We start from the raw sequence: 23,176 nt of genomic DNA on the forward strand, positions 1-23,176 counted from the left end.
ATAACAAAGCCAGCCCCGGCAGCCAGCAGCCCTCGCCGGCGCCCCGAGCCAGGCAGGCAGGCAGCCCCCCCGCCCCCGGCGGCGCGCCCCCGGCCCCAGCACGCCCCGGCCAGCCCTCGGCGGAGGCTCAAGCCCGGCGAACCGCCCGAGGGGGGACCCCGCAGACAGCGACGGGGGGACGCGGCGCCGAGCCGACGTTACCTGCAGAAAGGGGCGCCGCGACGCCGGGGGGGCTCCCTGGGGCGCCCGGGCGGGAGGAGGGCTCGGTCGCGCAGCCCCCCAGGAGCCGCGGAGGGACGCGGCCAGCGCCGGGGCTGCCCGGGGAGCGGCGCGCGTGCCAGTCCGGCTCAGTCCCCGGGGCTGGCCGCTCCGGCGCTCGGCGAGGGCCGCTCCACTCTCGACGGCGGGCTGGCCGGGCGGGCGGGCTGGCCGGCCTTCGCCTCTCCGGCTGGGCTGGCTGGCTGGGCTGGCTGGCTCCCCCCAGCAGCCTCTACTCAAACAAAGAAACGAGGCTTGTGTTCCGTGCCCAGCCCCCTCCCCTCCCTCTCTCCCTCCCCGCCTGCCAGCCCCCTCCCCGAGCCAGACGGCCCTCCCCCTCCTCCGCCCGCCCCCTCCCTCCCGCCCGCCCTCCCTTTCCGGCCCCAGCGCCGCTTCCATGTTCCTCCCGCTCGCTCACATGCTCGCCTGCGCCGCCGGAGGAGCAGGAATGGCCGGCACGCCTCGGCTCGGCGCGCAGGCCAGGCCGGGCCGGGCGCTGCGCCGCGGCGCCCCACACACAGGTGCGCGGCCGGGCGGCGGGGAGGGCCTCCGGGGACCAGCAGGCGGCTCCCCGACGGCGGCGGGGCGGATTCTGGCCCCCGGAGCGCGCCCCCGGCCCCGCGCTGCGGCGCAACCCAGACGGCGGCGGGCACGGCCGGCAAGACCCGGGCCGGCCCCGAGAGAGGCGCTCGGGCGGACGACCGAGGGGGGGGAGCCGGGGGGGGCCTGCCCGGCTTGTCCCCTCGGCCGCCCCGCCACGGCGCCCGGGCGCCGAGATCCGCCTCCGGGAGTCCTGCCCTGTGTGTTCCGTTCAGCGGGTCTGCAAGGGCGCTCCCTGGGCCCGCTCCCACCGAACTTCGTGTCAAGGGGCTGGAAGGCAACCGGGCCCGCCTCCCGTTTCTTGACTCCGGGGACGTTTTCTGAACGCCTGGGAACCTGATTTACAGTCCGCCTTTTTTGCTGAGACTCAAGGCGGATTACCAAACTGCACCCCAATGCAGGAGGAACAGTGTAAGGCACAAACAGTCGAAGAAGGCCGAATACTAAGATTAGAAAACAGCCCTACGAAAAGAAATCCAGAAACTGGAAAGCAGCGCAAACAAGATCGCAAAGGACCAGTAGTGCCACAGACGCTATATACCCCTTGTCCCTTTATAAAAGCGTCCTCCTGAAAAATTCCATTTCCCCTGAAAGTGGTCCCTTGTCAAGTTGCCCCCCCCCCAAAGCAGCTAAAATTCCACCAATTATGTGTGTTTGCCAGTTGCCTTCACAGTGTATTCCAGTTGCAAAATCCAGAAAACAGGACAGTGGGGGAAGTTGGTGGCTCGCAGCATGCACTGGTACATTGATCACTTGTAGCAACCCACCGCTTGCCCAGCCTCAAAGCCAGGGCACAGGTAGTAGCGCAATGATGTGGTTCCAAGAACTTCCCTCTAGTGCAGAATTTGAGCTGGGCTGTTTCACTTCCCAAACGAGAGACCTCCGTATGTCACCCCAACAGCACAGCAGAGAAGGACAGCATTTCTGGGCACACAGCGCAGTGCCGTGCCACAATGACCGGACTAGAAAGCAGGCTTGTGACCTGGACCGCCCCCCCCCCCGCCCCAAGGAAATGAGAGGAGCCCTGCTGGACCAGAACCGAGGCTTCCTAGCCAACATCCTGTTTCTCACAGAGCCTCCAAGAAGCCAGGCATGGAGGCCTCGACGGAGCTACAAAAAGGAGGATCGCATGGTGGGTACAATGGGTAGCAGGAACGGGGAAAGCAGCGCAGTTGAAATACAGATTCAAATAGTTGCATGACCAGCAAGCATTGATAGCCCTCTTCTTCTCCATTTGCATTTTAAGGCTATCTGTAGTAACCATCACTACATCCTGCAGCCCTCAGTTCCACTAGTTAATTAAATACCAAAGAGTCCAGTAGCACCTTTAAGACTAACCTACTTTATTGTAGCATAAGCTTTTGAGAACCACAGCTCTCTTCATCAGATGCATCCCCCCACTTTCTGCCCTCAATGCATACCGCAGCCAGATGCCACACCTGATCTCCATCACCGGGCGCTCTGCCCCAGAAGGAGCTGCATCTCGGCACCAGGAAGCAAGAGAACCCTGTAGAAATCACAACAGTTGCCAGTTTGAAAGAGAGCTGTTTTTCTGTACCTGCCTGTCACACACTAGCCCGACCTCCCTTTTACCTGCTCCTCCTCCTCTGTTGGGCAGATAAAACCAGCCGCCCTTGTGCTGCCAGGAGAAGCATGCCTTTGTGGTAGAATCCAGCAAAGCCACACGGGGGAAGAGGCTCTAGCCAAATTTCCATGTATCACCAAATGTCTGGCACGGATTTCACTGGGGTCACAACCCAGATGGGAGACACATGCCTGTCCTCTCACAATCAGCAGGGCTAAGGGGAACCGGGCTGGCTGCAACTTCAAGAACATGTGCGCGATGCAGACCCTGGGAATGGGAGGGACCCGGGTTCAAAGCCCCTCTCCCCTGCAGCATGCCATACACGCTCAACCAACTTCCGTTCCCAGCTGCAAAAAAGCAAGCCTAGCTCCACAAGAGCCGTCTAATAGCGGGCGCCTCCCCACTTCAGCTAGTCTGGAAGCGCCCCCCCCCCCGCCATGCCCAGGTATCCCTGCATTCATGGGCTCAGTACAGCAGGGGCGGAGGGTGATCTCAGGCAGGCAGCAGGCAGCAAATCCCCCCCCCTTCCCTCCAGCAGGGAAAGAACCCCCAGGATCTCTGCAGGAATGGCCGCCAGCTGCATGTGCCGTCACCCATTTCACACATTCCTTGCGCCCACGGGAGGGTTGGGGACTGGCCATGCTTTGTAGCGCACAACACCTTTTGTGAACCAGGCCAAGCCAGAAGCAAGACTTGGCAGAAGAGGCAGGAACAGGAAGGGCCGCTTATCAGGGCACCAGGCAGACCCACAGCAGCCTGTATGTTCCAGCTAAGTGTCCTTATCAAGGGGAGCAGGAGAGTGCAGCGTGCGTGTGCGCGTTTAGCCCATCTGTGTTCCCCTCCCCTAAGGCCAACTACCCGGAAGGGCTCTTCCCCACCCACCCCAGACTGCAGCAAGCATTTCTGCCCCACCCAGCCCTGGCTGGCACCAACCCAGGGAAGGGAGAGGGCTTTCCAAACGGAAATGGCCACACGGTGCTCTTGGGTTCCATCCAAAGGGGAAGCGAGGCCTAGTGAGCACGAAGGGGCCTTGGCAGGAGCCCCGCCTCCAGGGTGCTCCAGGAAAGGAGAGCAGACAAGGGTATGCACACATGTGCAAGAGGCAGGCTGGCCTCTCCCAAGCAAAGCCGGATGGAGGTTCCCCCTCCAAGCAAGACAGGTGTGGGGGGGGGGGGGCTTGGGGAATATTTATAGCTTCAGCCGGAATGGAGAGTCGAGGTGGGGGCTCCTGTGTTACCCGGCAACTGCCAAGGCAGTGTGGAGGTGGGGTAATCTCCAGCGACCTCTCACCCGACCCCTGGCCACGGGGCACAAGGGAGACAGATGCCCCGGGACTGGGGGAGGGCAAACATCCCCAGCAACCTCAAGCTCCACCCCAGACAAGTACCCCTCCTCAGATTTCAGCCCTCCAAATCCTGCCCCTCCACACAAAACCAGTCCCGGTGTATTGAAATACGAACACCCTGCTATCTCCCTAAGGGGGACCCAAACCAGCTTACGGCGCTCTCCATTGTCACCTCCCAACAACAGCCCTGCGGGGCAGGTCAGGCCAGGCCGAAAGGGAGCGCCTGGCCCAAGGCGACCCTGCGAGCTTCCATTGCCGAGGGGGGATCTGAAACTGCCCCCCCAGCTCCTCCTCCCGCACTTTAACCACTGCACAATCCTGCCTCCCCCCCCCCGGGCAGCTGCTGCTTTTCTGGGGGAAAAGGACACGGGAAAGAGCGGAGATGACTTTCCCCGCCGCCTTTCACGGAGAGGAACGCAGGCTTCCCGCACGCGCGCACACACACGCACGCACACTGCTGCGCCATGCCTGCATATGGTGTGCAGATTGCGACCCGCTGGCAGCGCGAAGGCGGCGGGGAACCGGCAGGGGTCGGGATTGGGGGGGGTCGCCCTGCCCCTCTCCCCCTCCCCTGCGCGGGACGGGGCGTCCGCGGGAGGGCGATGCGGCAGGCTGCCCGGGGCGCGTCGGAGCGCTGACCCACCGCCCCGCATTCGCGCCCGCCCGCCCGCGCCTCTCTCCGCCCCGGCAGCGCGAGGCACAAAGCCGCCGCCGCCGCCGCCCCCGTGCGCGGATCTGAGAGCGCCGCGAGAGTTCAATCCAGGACGAGCCCGGCGCAGACGTTATATAAGCCGCTTGCAAAGGCAACACAAGGTGGGGAGGGGGGGGGCGCCGAGCGGAGCGGAGGCGGGTGGGCAGGCGGCGAAGGGAAGCCGGCAGGCTTTGAACGCGGTCCCCGCCGCCGCTGCTGCTGACTCGCCCCCGCCGACCCACCAGCATCCCCAAGGAACCCAGGCGTCCTGCCTGCCGGCGATGCAAGAGACCCTGGCAAGGTGACAGCTCGGGGGGGGGGGGGCTCCACTCCCACTGCCGGAGCCCCACCCCAGTTGGGGATCTGCCCTCCCCAGGACCCGCTCTGGGGCCCGGACTCCTGGGTCCTCTCCTGCTGCGGGTCTGCCGCCTGCCCGAGCGGCGCAGGAGGAATCCCCCCTCCCCCACATCCGATTATACGCATCAAAGAGAGCCCAGGCCCCTCACGTGAGCAAGCCCCTAGCTCCGCCCCCAAGACACAGCTGCTGCGGACTGAACGCCCCCCCCCCCCACGACCCCCTGGCAGCCGTCACGTTTGCAATGGCTGATCCATTTGAGGAGCCAATAGCAGTGAGACACCACCCAGGGAGCCAATGGGAATGCTCAACCGAGTGGACTGGGCTAGGACCCAGGCATCCGGGCATTCTGAGCCCCAGAGGCATCCCCTGCCCCCCTCCCCAAAAGTGAATGCTCAGAGACCCCAGAAGTTGGTCCTAGGGCATGCTGACTTGGGTGGTTGGTTGTTCTGGGGCGCATGGTTCATAGCTGTTTTTGCTATGGGCACACACAGGTGCGCATGGTGGGAGGTGCACAAATGGCACTGCTGGAGATATTTCACAAGAACATCTTTCATCTCAGTCCTGCTGGTCTGTAAAATGGGACCCTGCGGCAGCCATGCTTGGCGAACAAAACCAGGACAGTAGAAAAGAGCAACAGTCCAGTGGCAGCTATAAGACTAACAAAATTTGTGTTAGGGTGTGAGCTGTGACTCTTGCTCTTTTCTGCTGCCAGACAGACAGACGAACACCCAGAATAGACTGTTTTGTACACAGAGGGCTATTACTAGAAAAACAAGTTAAGGCAGCTGCGAAAATTGTTTCCCATAATTTCTCCCTAGCCTGGAAAATGGCTCCTTACCTCAACACGGCCGACCTGGCCACCTGGATCCGTGCTATGGTAGCATCCAGACTTGACTATTGTAATGCATTATACATCGGTCTCCCATCTGAACTAACTAGGAGACTCCAATTGGTGCAAAACGCTGCGGCTCAACTGTTATCAGGAGCGAGCTGGAGCATGAACATCACTCCCACCCGGCAGTCACTCCGTGGTAATTAGTTACCATGCTCAGTTTAAGGTATTGGTTATCACTTACAAAGCTCTTCATGGGGTTGGTCCAGCATACCTACGGGACTGCCTCCCTCCCTGTGCTCCTCCACAGCAGCTTCGCTCTTCCAAACAGGGTCTTCTGCAGGTGCCACCCTGCACCAGGGCAAAATCGACAGCAGCCCGTACATGGGCTTTCTCTGTGGCGGCCGCCCCCCTGTGGAATGACCTGCCTGAGGTCAGGAGAGCCCCCACTGGACAGGATTTCCACAAACGATGCAAAACCGAATGATTCAAAATGGCTTTTTACTCAAAAGGGAGGGCTGTATTGTAGAGATGGGGTCTCAGATAATCCACTAATGAGTTAGGAACTATAGACTTCACCACTATGTTGTATTGGATTCCTGCTAATACTATGTCTTTGTTAACTTGTATCTATTTGCTCTGCGGCACTGTTTATGGAAGAAATGTTCCTGATACTGACTGTACTAATCTCACACTGTGTGCCTTGAGTCTCAGTGAGAAAGGTGGACTATAAATGACATAAATAAAATAAGTCTCTCTCTACACAAGACTTCTGACACGTGAAGAACACGTGTCAGGAGATAAAGTGGTAGCCGGGAAGGGTAGTTTAAAAAGACAGAGCTGGTGGCAGGGCAAAGGCTTTGCTATGCACTGGAGCTGTGTGAAGGGGCTGTGAAATGCCAGAAGGGAAACTGCTGCCCATTGTAACCTCTCCAGGTCCAAGCCCGGTTCTAGAAGGCAGTTCCAGCCAATTTCCATTCCAGTTTGGGATCTCACACTGGAGAGGTGAAACTGACAGAGCCTTCAGGGAGGCGAAGATGAAATTAACAAACCATCTAAGGAGCGATCTCTGCCAGCTCTTTCTTTTTAAACTACGCCTCCTGGCTAACATTGCGTTTCCCTACATTTGACCAACATGCAACGAGGCCTCTCGTATAGAGAGACTCACAGAGCCTTTAGAATCTATAACTTCTGCTAGAAGACAAAACACAAGGAAAATAAATGCACTCTCTGCAATCCAGAGCCACCCAGAGTCAGAAGGGCTCTGGAGGAGCCCCGATCCTGAAAAGCAAAAGGGGTTGTGCAGAGTTAGCCTTGGCAAGCTGTCTTGGATGTACGACACACAAAAGAGGTGAGAATGGTTGGTGTGACTTCCAGAATCCTCTTCTGGAGGGATTGCCTGCCTGCCTGGCCATGGCAATCTCCCAGCCATTCACAGCATCAGGGCCGGCGCACCCATAGAGGCCAGGTAGGCGGTGGCCTCAGGCGCGAGGGCCCTGGAGAGGTGCCAGAGGGGGAGTTGGGGGCAGAGGCTCACGCCGCAGAGCTGGCGTGGCTGGCCTGCAGCTGCTGCAGCCAGCCAGCCCTGTGCTGCTGCCGCCGCCACCGCCACACGCCCCCCAGCCGGGCACAGCAGCCCCGAGCCGCTGCCGGGGCAGTGTGCGGAGCACGGAGCAGCCTCCGCCCACCACCCCAGCCATCCGCCGGCGAATGCCCCAGCTTGCGCTGCGCAATGACATCATCGTGCGATGATGTCATCACACAGTTCGGAGGTTGCCGCAGGCGCCAGAGACCCTGGCGCCGGCAGTGCCCAGCATGACCACAAATCCTGCCCCCCCCCCTCCTCAATCAGGATTTCTCAACTCAGGACCGATCCACACGTTACACAGTTCTTGTGTTTGCCACATGGCCTCTGGTCAGATGTGCACTGGAAGTTCCTTGTAGGAAACGTGTGGGCCCAATTCAGAAAGGTGTCATAATTCCAGAGGAGTTAGCCGTGTTAGTCTGTAGTTGCAAAATAGTAAAGAGTCCAGGAGCACCTTTAAGACTAACCATCTTTATTGTATCAGCTTTCGGGAACCAGAGTTCTCTTCTTGACAAAGAGCACTGTGGTTCTCGAAAGCTGACGATGCATCTGACGAAGAGAGCTGTGGTTCTCAAAAGCTTTATTTAAGTTTCCTTAAAGGGGAAATAACAGATTCTCGGAGTATTTCCAGTTGGGAAAACAGCATGGTGGGGGGACATGCTGCAGGCCAATTTTGAACTGGGTCTGCATTCACCTGGGAATCACTACTCCAGTGGAGAACACAAAGACTACTGCTGTCAAAAGTCCATGGGGGGTAGGGGGAGATCAAGTCAATCTTGTAACTTGTGAATCCGCCCTGTACAGATTCCTCAATTTATCTGTTGTTTTCTGGTGGAGGAGAAGGATTCAAAGCATTTGGTGTGAACTTGATGTTGGCACCAAGGTCAACCACGGCAAACTCTTTCACGCTCACCCTTCCCAGCCTCAGTTTTTGCCACCTTTAAACAGAAGGCTGCAGTCACCTTCCACACAGAGCTACCCAGAAGATGGCCTCTGCCCACTCTGTCGCTTTCGCACTTTTCTCACCATTCGCCACCCCGTTTTCACTCTTCCCTGGGTGGGGGGGTATGTTTCTCCTCCTCCCAGATCCACACAGGAAAGGACTCCTCCAGCCCAAGAACTTCACTCTGGTCAGAGACGACCCAGGCACAGAACCTTGGTTAAACTCAGCGCCGTTCGGGTGTAGTTGGCCCAATAGCAAATGCGAGGATGGCCAGAGGATGTGCAAAGTACATTTCGTTCATGCTGAGCAACCCACTACCAACTGCAGCTCTCAGACACCTGAGCTTCCTACTTGCAGAGTTGGGTTCCCTGAGCAGGACTGAATCGTTGCAGAGCCTAATCACAACAAAATAGCAAAGAGTCCAGGAGCACCTTTAAGACTAACCAGCTTTATTGTAGCATAAGCTTTCGAAAGCCACAGCTCTCTTCGTCAGATGCTGTGGTTCTCAAAAGCTGATGATGCATCTGATGAAGAGAACTGTGTCTCTCGAAAGCTTATGCTACAATAAAACTGGTTAGTCTTAAAGGTGCTACTGGACTCTTTACTATTTTTCAACTCCAGACTAACATGGCTAACTCCTCTGGATCCTAATCACAACAAATCCTTCCAGGCCCACAAGGAAAGGGCACAAAGAAACATTTGCCACAACAGCACCACTACCAGGCCGCAGCCCAAAATATCCAAAGGCTGGTTCCACTTTGCAGGAAAGGCAAGCCAGGGTGTCTGGATCAAAAGGAAAGAATTCAGAAGGGCTTGCAAAAGCGGCATCCTGCGTGGGTGTGTCCCCCCCACTCCCTTCCTCACCAACCTCCACCTCTCTGGCATCTGAGGATCAGCAGGCCCAGCTCAGCCACCCCAAACCACAGAGTTGGGCCGAGGAAGAAAAATGCAGGCAGGCCACTCCTAGACCCAGTGTCCCATGCCACTCTCCCCAAGACCACGGGCTGCCGTGAAATACACAACGCAAACACAGACCCTTGCCAAGGCAGTCACTCGCTGTGGCCAAGGGGCTTGTGGAGACAGGCAGGCAAAGAGGCCCCTCCAAACCAAAATAAAAAAGGAGGAGGAAAATAGATTACGCTGCCCAAGAGAAACTTTCTCCTCCACGGTCCCAAAATGCAGGGAGTATGAGAGTGACAGATTGAGGAAGCTCCACAACGGGGCCAACACTCGAACTCAGGCCTTGTTTGTGCCGTTTTGTGCCACAACTGGCCAAAGAATTTTAGCAGGAAACAGCTGGAGGGGGTTATCTCACCCAAGGGAATCCAGTGGTCTGCCCCCTCCCATAGAAGACGCTGAAAACCAGGTGTAGGCGACCACAAAGGAAGACGGTTGGTAATTCAAGAGACCAGCCCCCGCCCCAGGGAATCAGGGCAGAATGATGGGAGGGGGCAGCAGGTTCCTTGATGCTGAGAAAACAGATGGGCACCTGCAAGGGAGGCAGCACCTGCCAGCACCCCCTGCTGCCCTCTCCCAGTCCCAGGAGGGAGGCAACGGCAGAGCTGCAGGCAGGCTGAAGGAGGAGGAAGGCGGAGCCATAGCCCCGCCCGTCACACACACACACACACACACACGTACACGTAGAAGCCCCTTTGCCCCTAGCCATCACGGCACTTAAAAACTGGGTCCTGCCTCCGCAGCGCTCGCTTTCATTCAGCGGCTGCTTCTGGGCTGACGAAACTGCACCCACTCCAACCAGGCTGCTACACAGAAGCGGGGAGGGAGCTATTCTGGGCTCATTCATTCATTCATCCCAAGCAAAAAGACTCATTCCGATGGGTGTTTCGCAGCACAGCTGGCCTCGAGTCCCTATGTATTCAGTAGCAACGCATGTGGAGGCATGTTTTGTGAGCGAGGTGAACATACCCAAATATGCAAAACAGCCCCATGCTCAGACATGTGTTCAGCTGCGTTCCAGTCACCGTGTGGTATTTTCTAGTCCTGGGGCAGCCAGCACACTTCTTCCTTGGCATGTTCCTGAGGAGTGCATGCAGCCACATGCTCTGCACAAGGTAGCATGAACTGGCACATTAGGAGTTAACTTATCCACAGACTCCCATGACGTGCAGCCTCCAGAGGTGTGCCATGTGGAGCCCGGTGTGCCCTGCCACTCCCAGCCATGCAGCTAGCGTGTGCAAGCGTGTTCCATGTGTGGGGGAGCGTGTCCGGGCGTGCCCCATGGATGTGTGTGCCTGCACGTGCATCTCCTAGCAGCTGTTTCTACGCTCCCCTCCCATCGCCTGAGCAACAAGGCAGAGGAGAGCCGCCATTGGCTGGGAAGCCAGTGATGTCAGCATCCCCGAAAAGTTAATAGGGTGGCTGGGGCCGAGGGCAGACATTCCTGTCGCTGTTCCCATAGCAACAAGGCAAGCACCCCAGCTGAGCTGCCCCCTCCCAATCTCTGGGCCCTGGCTCACACTCCCCACCCCACCCCCAGCTGCCTCGGCTTTCATTCACAGAGCCAGAGAGGATGGCTTGATCTGGTGCCAGGAGAAGCTGTGGATCTCACTAAAAATAATAGAGGCTGGAGGCTGCCTGGAAGCCCTCCATCCAATCGTAAAGAGGACTGGTTAAAGATCACTTAATCCTGGGCCATGCAGTTCACTCTGCATATGCCTAGAGGTATTTTATCTCTTTGCACTCTCACGGGTTGAACACACAATCCCTGCTTGACACTGTACTTAAGTTCTGAGGAGGGAGTGTATCTCAGTGGGTAGAGCATATATTTAGCATGTGCGCATGCTCGTGCGTACAAACACACACACACACACACACACACACAGAGCTTGGTCTTCAATTAAAGAGGCTCACAGGCAGCCAGCAATCAAACCCAGACTTTGGGGAGCATGGAGGATACTGTGGAAGTGAGGTCTGACTCAGCACGTGGCAGCTTCAAATATTTATTCTGCAGAACTTTGCTTCCAATTGAGCTCTGGCATACATATTACTTTTAGTGCACCATGCTGCATGAAAAGAGCACAAAGTCCTAGCTAATGCACAGCCCCCCCCCCTTTCATATGCAGTGGCTTAAAAGCTCTGGAAGCAAATTCAGCCCACCAATACACTCCCAGCTCCCAGCACAGCTCAGGCCCCACCTTTTTTCTCACAAACTATCACACTACAGCAAAGTGTGCAAACCTAAAGCAGGCTCTTGCTTCATAACACACCCAAGAGCACAAAAGCAGAAAGGAGTGTGAGAGAGCATCCACTAGGCTACACTACCTTCCCAAAGTCAGGGAGTCTTGGACCCCTCCCAGTTTCCATCTATATTGCTGGGAACTCTGGGCTCGTGGCTACTGACCTGGCCTCTTCCCAGAGCTGCCGTGTGGCTCTCTACAACAAGAGAGGTCTAAAACTCCAGTTCTGACCTACTTCATCCCCCTCTCCTAAGTTTTTGTGGTGATGCTTTATGAGGAAAGGAATGGAAAGTCTTAGTAGAGAGGGTGCAGAGCAGAGCGACGAGATGATCAGGGGTCTGGAGACTGAGCCCTACGAGGAAAGGTTGAGGGCCTTGGGAATGTTTAGTTTGGAGAAGAGGAGGTCGAGGGGGGACATGATTGCTCTCTTTAAATATCTGAAAGGCTGTCATTTGGAGGAGGGCAAGGAGCTGTTCCAGTTGGCAGCAGAGGGTAGGACCTGAAACAATGGGCTTAAATTACATGCACAAAGGTACCGGCTGGATATTAGGAAGAACTTTTTCAAAGTCAGAGTAGTTCAAAGGTGGAATCAGTTGCCTAGGGAGGTGGTGAGCTCCCCTTCACTGGCAGTTTTCAAGAAGAGGCTGGATTAATATTGGTCAGAGATGCTTTAGGCTGATCCTGCACTGGGCGGGGGGTTGGACTAGATGGACTGTATGGCCCCTTCCAACTCTATGACCATACACTGAACATGAGTCAGCAGGGTGATGTGGTAGCTAAAAAGGCAAATGCGGATTTGGGGCTGCATCAACAGACGCATGGTGTCCAGATCACGCGAAGTGATGGTATCGCTATACTCTGGTTAGACCTCACCTAGACTATTGTGTTCAGTTTTGGGCACCACAGTTTAAGAAGGATATAGACAAGCTGGAACGTGTCCAGAGGAGGGCAAAGAAGATGGTGAGGGGTCTGGAGACCAAGTCCTGTGAGGAAAGGTTGAAGGAGCTCAGTATGCTTAGCCTGGAGAGGAAACGACTGGTATGATAACCATCTTCAAGTACTTGAAGGGTTGCCATATAGAGGGTGGTGCCGAGTTGTTTTCCGCTACCCCAGAAGGTCAGACCAGAGCCAACAGGTTGAAATTAAATCAAAAGAGTTTTAGGCTAAATGTTAGGAAGAACTTCCCGACAGTTAGAGCGGTCCCTCAGTGGAACAGGCTTCCTCGGGAGGTGGTGGGCGCTCCTTCTTTGGAGGTTTTTAAGCAGAGGTCAGATGGCCATCTGACAGCAATGCTGATGCTGTGAACCCGGGCAGATCATGAGAGGAGGGCAGGAAGGGGTTGCATCAGTACTAACAGGGGTCATTTTGTAGAAAAAGAGCTGGAGGAACTCATTAGCATAACTCATTAGCGTATACCACACCCCTTGCCACCACCGGAAGTGTGTTATTAGCATAACTGATTTGCATATGACACACCCCCTGGCATCACCTATCCTGGCTGTTTTGGACCCAATCCTGGCCATTCAGGGACGAAATTGGGCCCAAAATGGTCAAGATCGGGCCACTGCTGAGTGGGAGAGTGATCCACCACCTGTCAGAGGCCCGATCCGGGCTGTTTCGGCCCCAATCCAGACTGAAACGGGCCCAAAATGGCTGAGAGTCAGGTGGGCGGGGCCACTTGACATGTAACCTCTTTGGGGAACTGCCGGAACTGTGTTCCTGCGCGTTCCCCCTCGAAATGAGCCCTGAGTGCTTAGTTCTCATGGCCCCTTCTTGCATAACTAGGGTAATGCTGATCGCCACTTTGGGGTCAGGAAGCAATTTCCCCCAGGCCAGTTCGGCTAGAGATCCTGACAGTGTTTTGCCACCTTCTGGGCATGGGGCAGGGGTCACTGGGGGTGTGGGGAGGGGAGGTAGTTGTGAATTTCCTGCATTGTGCAGGAGGTTGGACTAGATGACCGTGGAGGTCCCTTCCAACCCTCTGATTCTATGAAAGGAGAGGTTGCTTTGTGCTGAGCAATACTAACCTATGGTACTCCTTGCCACAATGTGTTGCAACAGCTGCAAGCATAAACTGCTTTTGAAAAGGGCTACGGATTCAAGTGGAGCACAGGGCTCTTCTACACAGAGACTGGCCTCCGTTCTCAAAATGGCGCTCCTCTCATCCTCAGGCAGCAAAGACTCTGGGGCCCAACAGAAAGTAAAAGTCCGCATCACCCCCTTGAGGGGCATCCTGCTGAGATCGCAGGACTAGCAGGATCTTTGGTCCGGCACAGCCTGTCGATCTGTTCCCATTCCAGGCCCAACTGCTTGGCATGCCATGGGCTTGTGTAGATGTACCTTGGCTCACTTTCTGAAGCCACCAGTTTAACGACATTGTGCACTACCTTGAAAAATAAACTGAAAACACTGAACGTTTTTGGAGCCAGCCAATTACTTCGCACGATACAATTCCATCGACAAAATTGGTTGCCAAAAGGCAGGTTTGGCCCAATGGCTGGTTGCCAGCGACTAATCACTAGACAGAGAAAGGCTGCAGGAAACACTCAGGGGGTGGGGCGGGGAGGGCGGTAGGTGCTGCGCCCACGTGGGCAATGCCCTGCAGTTCTGGGTCCCTAGCCCCACCCATCTGGGGAGACCCACGACGTGCTCCCACTCGCTTTCTTGCTCGGGTCATGAGCCCTTCCATGCAATAAACCAGCAGAGGGGGTGGGAGTAGGACAGATAGAGACATGGATGGCGGGGGAGGGGGGCGAGCACCTGGAGGACACAGTTCCAAGGTGAGGGCAAAGGTGCCCCCAGGGTTAATGATTCACCCACTGCCTGATGGGTGGAAAAGCTCTCAGGGCCAGAAAGCACCACCCACTTTCTCAAAAAGGGAAAAAATTATCAGCCCAAAGTGCTACATCCCCACCCCCCACCCCCTGTCTCCGCAGAGACAGGCAGGGGGCCAAAATCTGTCCCCCACCCCAGGCCAGGGTCCTCCCAACCACTCCTCTCCACATAAAGGACTTGGATCTCGGGGATTAACCTGAGGCAGAATTCAGCTGGGGTCAGGGCCAATGCAGATATCTGATGCAGGAAAGGACACCTTGGAGCATGCACAGAGTTCCTTTTCCTAAACCATAAAGAGTCCAGTAGCACCTTTAAGACTAACCAATTTAATTGTAGCAAAAGCTTTCGAGAACCACAGCTCTCTTCGTCAGATGCATCGTCAGCTTTCGAGAAACACAGCTCTCTTCATCAGACGCATCGTCAGATGCACCAGACGAGGAGAGCTGTGGTTCTCGAAAGCTTATGCTACAATAAAGTTGGTGAGTCTTAAAGGTGCTACTGGACTCTTCCAGGTTTGTAAGTCTCCCTGCTGGAATTGGCCTCTTTCTTTACTCACTTGGGGTATGTTGGGGGTGACGGGGGGGTGTGGGGGTGGAAAGGATATCGGGGGGCAGGAACATCCACAGTCAGTCCCCATTCCACCTTTCTGGGTGGGGGGGGGGAAGAGGAGGTGAGAGGACAGGAGACCAAAGCAGAGCTGAGCGTAAGAATTGGATCTGGAGCGGCCCCATTCCAGACCTGAAGTTTGGGGGATTTCTCAATATCATTCAGTGTGAAGTCACTGTCCCCTTATATGATGAACGGAGCTCTGACTCTTGAAAGCTTACACCCTGGAAATCTTTTTGGTCTCTCATGTGCTGCTGGCCTTAAATCATTTTTCTTAAAAGACATTTTGGCCCACTACTCTTCGTTACCCAATCTGGTTGGTAGCTAGCAAGGAACGGATGAGACAGATACTTTCCAACAGCCCTCGGAAAAGCTGAGCAGAGAGGAAGACAGAGCGGAGCACGTTGATGAACTAAACCCAGATCTAACGTCTAAATCCGGAGGCTGCCCCTTTAATCTGGTTTGAAGGCAGGGAGGGATCCGTCCACCTTCACGTCATAGTTGGTCCCCTTAGAAGTTGATGAATTGGTAATGGAAAATGGTGCAGCTTTCAAGGTGCACGGGAAGGAATTGGTTGCACCGACCACTCAAAGGGCAGGCCAAGGTGATTGCACCCAGACCGCAGGTGAAGGGCTGAGGCTCACTGGCCAGGCAGGATTTGAACCCTGGACTTCCTTGCTCACTGTCTCGGCCCCAAGTCCAGCCTCTGAAGCATGAAACAAGAAAATCCTAATCAATGCTAACCATCACTTGTGTTTGTGGGTGTGTGTTTGTGTAAACAAACACCTACAAATATTCTGAACTCCTGAGCAAAACCACATCTCGCTGTTTCACAAGCACCTGATGGCACAGCCTAGAACTACATGAACGAAAATAACTAAAGAACAAGGAGACTTGTAGTGTAGGACCCAGACCTGCTGTGAAGCCAACCGAGCCAGCTGGGCTTCCCCCACCTCCAGCAAAGCTTTGAGCAGATGGAACTTTGCTCTGCCCTCCCCAGAGGGGATCTGGTTCCAGGCTTCACCTGAGAGGGCGTGGCTGAGGCTGCCACACAGACAGGTGGCCAGCCACTCAGGTAGGGCCAAAACCATACAAGGGGCCCCAGGGAAGAGGGCTATGCCAAGAAGCGTGTGGTCTGGGTGTGGAACACGAGACATCTAACAAGCTTCCCACCAACGAGATTAAAACAGCATGGAACATTTGGGGAGGAGAATTCACAAAGGTGGTGTTACCTAGTGGTTGGAAGAGGATCACAAGAGAAGCGGGGGCTGAGACACAGTATTGTAGCAGGCAGGCCAGGAGCCTGTGAAGGATTTCAAGCAGGATTAAGTGATTTGGCTGCAAATCCGTACTTTGCTGGTTTGAATCCCACTTCTGCCCTGAGCTCAGCAGGCGGCCTTGGATCAGCCCCTCCTCTTAGCTCAGCTCCCCAGCCGTATTGTGGGGACAACAACAACGCTGACTTTGTTCACCTCTCTGAATGGGGCACTAACCTGTCTAGAAGAGCAGTACTCATTATTATTACTGTGCCTTCCAGCGCTGCCTGGCAGGCAGAAATTCAACCGATCTTCCAGCACAGAGATTTTCCTGCTGAATTCCTGCCTGCCATACAGCTGACCATATCCAACCCACCCTTTCTGTGCTATGCCCAGGAATAACTATTATCCCCCCACCAAAATTCACGCTCATACCATTTTGCCAGCCTGATTTGCAAATCAAAGGAAGGGAAGGGGGAAGGGTCTCCCTCCCTAGAAAACTGCATGTGGGGGTGGGGGACAGGGCTGGGGTGCCTTTTTCCACCCAGCCAAAACTAAAGCAATCCCGTGGCAGAGGCCTCACTTTCAGCAGCCGGGCTCTTCTCCTTGCATGTGCTTTGCCAGAAATTACGAGTGCCAGGGGACCAACTTTCACAGGTGCATTAACAAGACCCTCATCCCTAAGAGAGGAGATTTACAAGCCAGGCGTTTGCTAAACATCTTCTCAACACCTGCTCATTAAAATTCAGCGGGGCTGCCTCTGCCTCCCCTTTACCTTGCTGGGCGGGGCTGTGGGGCCGGCTCAATGGACTGAAAACTATCATTAGGAGCTGAATTACAGCTCCCCTCCCCTGAGAAAGCAGGCTGGAGACCGAAGGCCATGTCAAGGCGAGGCCTGCGATCAGCCCAGGAGTAGCAGTTTGCCAGTTTTCCAAAGTCAGTTAAAATACCTTTCACACAATGAAAGAAGGGGGGCTTCATGCGTCCCTCTTGAGGTGCCTCCACCATAATTCCAGAGCTTCCGAGAACCACAGCTCTCGTCATCTAATGCATCGTCAGCTTTCGAGAACCACAGCTCTCTTCGTCAGATGCATCATCACCTTTTGAGAACCATAGCTCTCTTCATCAGATGCATCATCAGACATCTGACGATGCATCTGACAAAGAGAGCTGTGGTTCTTGAAAGCTCATGTTAAAATAAAGTTGGTTAGCCTTAAAGGTGCTATTGGACTCTTTACTATTTTCCACCATACTTGATACAGAAGGACAATTAAACGAATGCACAGAAGAGGGGGGAAACATCCTCCCAAATATTTCAGGATATCTAATATTTTTAAAATGAGAGGTGACTTGGAAGTTTTAAGAACCTCCCACTAAAGCTTATTTCAGAGGGCTGGTTACAGTGGGGGGTGTAACACTCTGCACATGTTAAGAATTGCGCATCTTTGCTGTATCTCGCAGCTTTTCAAGGTTCTAACCTCAGCCCAATGCAGCCTGCCCACCCTCGTGTATATGTTTACTGCTACAAACTCTAGTACTAAGTTTTGGTGCTGACAGCTGGTTCCAGTCCAAGGCCCACCAAAAGCCGTAGCCCAATTAAAGTTCTATTGCCTCCAGTCCCTGGGAACTGGAGTTAGAAGGGAAGCATGCGCCCATACGCATGCGCATGGGGAGGGGGGGGTCCTTCTTGTTCTGTGATCTTTGCTCGCCCTCTAGTGGACATTGTAGTCAAAAGCATTCTGCTTGCATAAATTGGATTTGTTTTCAAGATGGATTTAAAAATTAAATAATATAAAGAGTGCCTTTGCATTTATTCCAGACAGAACTGCCCAGCCAATCCAAAACCCATCATGGCCAGAACTGGCTTCCTCACCACCTGCACCAAAAACACAACGGCATTTCCAATGGCAGCCAAGGTTCTACCTGGATCCTGTCTGTGGTGTGTCATACAGGTAAGCCAGCGGGCTTCTGCCAGACACGTGGCCTGCACTGCCCCTGACTGGCAGTGGCTCAGGCAAAGAGTGGCCTCCCCCAACATCTGCCACTGGAGCTCTTTGAACGGAAGGTTTAAATTTGCTATTATAATGCAGAAATCCCACCTACCTACTGCAGGCAGCGTGCAATATCAAAATCCATACGAAATAGTAAAAAATTAGATAGGAGCCATGGAAACCTTACAACCACAGGGGAAGGATTTAATTTTTAAAGGCCTCCTGGAATTAAAAGAAAGTCTTCATCTGACACTGAGAGGTCTGTAAAGGAGGCACAATGAGCGACACAAAGGGAAGCCAATACCAAAGATCCAGGGCAGTTGGCAGCGCCCCTGCATTCAGCACAACGAAGTCAAGTGAACAATAAAACAAGCAAAAAGAAGGTGCGCAGCTGATTGCTAATGACAAACATTTCTTCAAATATATCAGGAGCAGGAAACCAGCCAGGTATTAACAGTTTCTACCAATTCACTTGGAACACACCACATTAGGCTAATTGGCTGTAATTTCCTGGTTCTCCTTTGGATTCCTTTTTTTTTTTAAAGTGCCACATTTGCCGCTCTGCAGTCCTCTGGCACGGAGGCCAGTTTGAGTGATCAGTTACATACACGGGTGCTTAGATCAACCGTTGCACATTGGAGCTCTGTGGGGTGGATGCCATCTGGACCTTCTCAAGGAAAACATTAGCCCTTCCTTTCCAAGATGACCGGCCGTGTCATCTCACTTGCTTCCTGACTTCCCAAAGACACAGATGGTGTTTGCTCAGCCACGGGGGCCTGGCTCCCGCCAGGAGCTCAGAGCTGCGTCCTTCACTCAAATGTCACACAGCTAAGGCTTGGTTTGGGTGTGAAGCTGTAAGGCAAAAGCACTCTCCCATGGGGACGTGGCAGTGCACTCACAGGACGTCTCAGGGGCACCCAGTTCCTGGGCAAAGCATGGCTCTTTGCGTGGGTCGCAGCCCCGTCTGTGCGATGCTGCATGAGTGCAAAGTCCCACCAGAGAACAATGTTTGTCTTGGGCTGTGCCGTAGCTGAAGCTGGAGTCCAGGGGCACCTTAAAAACCACCTTTATTCTAGCAGAAGCTTTCATGAGTCAGAGTTCACTTCTGCACAGGCCTGAAATATATACACAACAGAAAGAGTGTGTTTGTGTGCATGTGTTACAAAGTGAGGCTGCTTCAAAACAAGAACCCGCCTAGCAAGACTGTTGTAGGAGGAAAGGAGCACACCAGTGAAGCATCGAGCAGATTGAAAGGGCTGCCTAAAAATTAAGATAAACTCACTTTGAACTCAGAGACACTCTAGATCAACCAGGGGTAACACCCAGCCTGGATTGCACACTCCACCTCTTTCAGGACTTTTGCAACTGATTTACATTTACATGTCCTTCACTCCCTGCACCCTCTCCCTCCTCCTCTCACCACGTATACATCTCTGGCCAGTTTCTTCATACCCTCCATGCATCTGACAGAGAGAGCTGTGGTTCTCAAAAGCTGATGATGCATCTGACAAAGAGAGCTGTGGTTCTCAAAAGCTTGTGCTACAATAAAGTTGGTTAGTCTTAAAGGTGCTACTGGACTCTACTATTTTGCAACTACAGACTTACATGACTAACTCCTCTGGATCCAGATCAACCATACTCCCATTGTGGGTCAAGGTGAGGGGGGGCAGTTTTATTACTAGTGCAAACTAAGGCAGGTGGAGTTGGTGTTCTATTTTAACTTACATAAAATTCTTGAAGGCCATCCAAGGAACTGGTAGACGACCCGATGACTGCAACCAAGTGGTCGTTGCTTCCCCTCCAATGGGCCTGCCCTTGCGCACTTTATGATGTGTGCTGTCCCCAGAGGCCTTGGAGGCCAGTTTCTCCCACCCACCCCCCAGAAGCCCAGCACTGCACTTTGGGCAAAATGTAAAGTCTGGGAGCAGGATGAAATGAGCTAGGCAGCTACAATAGGAAGTTGCAGAGGAATAGCTGATTTCCATACAGGTTAAGATATAAGGCAAGGCAAGGGCACTAGCAATCGCAGGTCCCTGTTAAACCTGGGAATCGAACCGTTTGAATTTGTGAGTGAGTTCTAATTCAGCAGTTTTGTGATTCTCTCTTTGAAATGTCTTCTTAAGACAGTAAAGTGAAACTTTTAGATCTGCAAGAGAAGGTATTTGCTGCCACCTTGTGGAACGGCCTGCCTAAGACAGGCAGGAAGGTTCCCACATTTTTTATCATTCCACAGCTTGGGTAAAACTGAACTGTTCGAGAGGGTACTTTTATCAAAAGAACAGGATTGCTGTCTATTTCAGTGTTTATTGTATGGTTTATCCTGCTCTTATTCTATTTTTGTGGTTCCATTTTCAGCATCAGATGCATGGAGGGCAAGAAGAAACTGGTCAGATATATATAGGTGGAGAGGGGAGGGAGGAGAAGATGCAAACAGTAACTTCTGATATGGAGATCAGTTTGCTTCTGTTAAGGAAGTCAGATACTTCTAATAATGAGATAACCATTCATGGTCTCTACTCAATCCCAGCGTGACTGAGTCAAATTTACATACGAATTCCAACTCAGCAGCTTCCCGCTGGATTTTGTTTTTGAAAGGTTTCTGTTGGCTCTGTGCAAAAGAATAAATGGGCACAAATCTGACCATTAAAAATGGCAACATCCAGAAGCCAGTGGGACAACACTTCAATCTACCAGGACATTCCATCAAGGACTTAAAGGTCGCTGTAGTTCAACAGAAACCTTTCAAAAACAGAATCCAACGGGAAGCTGCTGAATTGGAATTCATATGTAAATTTGACTCAGTCAGACTTGGATTGAATAGAGACTATGAATGGTTATCTCATTATCAGAAGTAACTGACTTCCTTAACAGAAGCAAACTGATCTCCATATCAGAAACTACTGTTTGCATCTACTCCGCCCTCCCCTCTCCACCTATATATCTGACCAGTTTCTTCTTGCCCTCCATGCATCTGATGAAGAGAACGTGATTCTCGAAAGCTCATGCTACAATAAAGTTGGTTAGTCTTAAAGGTGCTACTGGACTCTTTTTGATTTTGCTACTACAGACTAACATGGCTAACTCCTCTGCATCTATTTTCAGCATCGTTTATGATATATCAGATACATTTTAACTGTTGTTTTGTAATTTTGCTTGTCCTATTCTGCTTGATATTCTGGATATTCTTGATATTCTGCTGCTACAGATAAACACAGCTACTTCCCCTGCCAGAAATATTTAAACCCGGCACTGAAAATTTTGATGTCCTATGCAGCCTGATTTTATTGTTTTATATTGTGCAAACTGCCTTGAATCACAATGAAAAAGCCAGGCTATTAAACAAAGATATACATTTAAAGATTAAAATGTTCCCCCCCTCCCCGATGGTTTCTGAATATTGCCATTTTTAATATCAGGTTTAAGAATAGCATTATTTGTACTTTCCCTCAGCTCTTCCCCAGTAGCCAATTGAGTGCCAATCAAACCTGGGGATCCTGTCTTCCCTCACTATATCTTTTTTCATTTTGGATTGTCTCATCATAGGGTTTTCAAGGCAAGAGATTAGCAGAAGTGGTTTACCATTCATAAGGTCGCCATAGGTCACAGGCAACTTGACAGCACATAACATATTATCAGGTTTATGTATCACTAGATCTTGGAAGCTAAGCAGGGCCAGTTCTTGGATGGAAGACCACCACAGAAGATTGGCAAAACCACCTCCGCTCATTTCTTGCCTTTTATTAGGCTTATGAGGCTCAGGCCTAATGGAACTTCATGGGATTGCCATGAATCGGTTGTGACTTGAGGGCCTACTTGACCTCTCTTTTTATTTGTCCAAGGATAGAAAGCAGAAGGCCTTTGCGGACACAGGACAGCACTTAAAGTGCCACTGAACTCCTGTGATATTCTGCTGCTACAGATGAACACAGCTACTTCCCCTGCCAGAAATATTTAAACCTGGCACTGAAAAGAGCTTCTAGGGCTGAGCCCAACTGAGTTTCAGCCTTCAGAATGAAAAAGACCCCCCCACACACACACCTACCAGCAAAAAGAGGGCTCCCGGTCCCGCTCCGTCAGCCAGAACCACGCACTCCATTTCAGAAGAGAGCATTTTTTTAAAAAGAACTCTCTTCCTCCTCATTGGACAAAAGGGCTGCACACTGCAATCTGACTGCCCAATCAGAGGCTACATTAGAGGATTTTTTCCTCTCTTAATTTACATTTCAAAACAGTAAGCTGGAATGGGAAGTCATTTCTGAGCTGGGAGGGCTTTGATGTTCAGCAAGGGAAAATCAGGCCCCTCCTAGAGAAACGCTGCTCTCCACTCTCCCAGGACCAACAGAGGTAAAGGAAGAAAGAGACCACGTGGTCACAAAGGAGAAACTGAGGGCGCTCTTCCAAGGTCCCCAGGTCAAGTCCACTGGGCCACCCCACCCCCTGTCCTGGACTCACTCTGGAGCCTTGAGCTTCTTCTCAGTTTCAGTGTAAAACAGCTGTTGGCAGGAACCCACCTAGCAAGACTGTTGTAGGAGAAAAGGAGCACACCAGGCCTAAAAGGGCTGCCTAAAAATTAAGTTTGGACTCACTTTGGACTCAGAGATGCTCCAGATCAACAGACTCCCATAGTGAGTCAAGGCGGGCGGGGGGGGGGGGGGGGAGTCAGTTTTATTACAAGTGCAAACTACGGCAGGAGGATTGGGTGTTCTATTTAAACTTGCAAGGAATTCTGGAAGGCCATCCAAGGAACCTGTAGAAGACCCAGTGACTGCAACCGAGTGGCCGTTGCTTCCCCTCCAATGGGCCTTGGAGAGGCCTTGCATGCTTTAGGCTGTGTGCTCTCTCCAGAGGCCTTGGGGGCCAGCCTCTCCCCCTGCCCCCAGCAGCCCAGTACCTGCCCTGTGGGCCCAAGCACCAGTGCAGTAGCCCTAAGATTTGCTGAGGACCTAAAAGCGGGATACAGAGCAGGAAGCGCATGTGTTTGTGTGCGTGCATGTGTCAAGTTCAAAGAGAAGGGAACCCCAGGGGACATCTAGCTCAGCCCTTGCCCTGGTCCACACAGCATTTGCGAGCGATGAGGAGGATGTAGCATGGGGG

The 23,176-nt window shown here is 53.2% G+C and overlaps 1 protein-coding gene across 3 annotated transcripts in view; it reads right to left on the reverse strand.

Moving 5' to 3' along the window:
* The window catches only part of KDM6B (lysine demethylase 6B), a 72,655-nt gene that overhangs the window by 48,731 nt on the left and 748 nt on the right, over nt 1-23,176 (reverse strand). The window contains exon 1 of one of the 3 annotated variants that reach the window (XM_054992638.1): nt 202-404. The exons of 1 other annotated variant lie outside the window; for it this stretch is intronic. The gene's annotated coding sequence lies outside the window, so the exon portion shown is untranslated. Of the gene's footprint in view, nt 1-201; nt 405-23,176 lie in introns of those variants that run through there. One more of the 3 variants, XM_054992640.1, reaches the window with a different exon arrangement.

The sequence above is a fragment of the Eublepharis macularius genome, chromosome 12, assembly GCF_028583425.1.
Source record: "Eublepharis macularius isolate TG4126 chromosome 12, MPM_Emac_v1.0, whole genome shotgun sequence".
Lineage (NCBI taxonomy): Eukaryota > Metazoa > Chordata > Lepidosauria > Squamata > Eublepharidae > Eublepharis > Eublepharis macularius.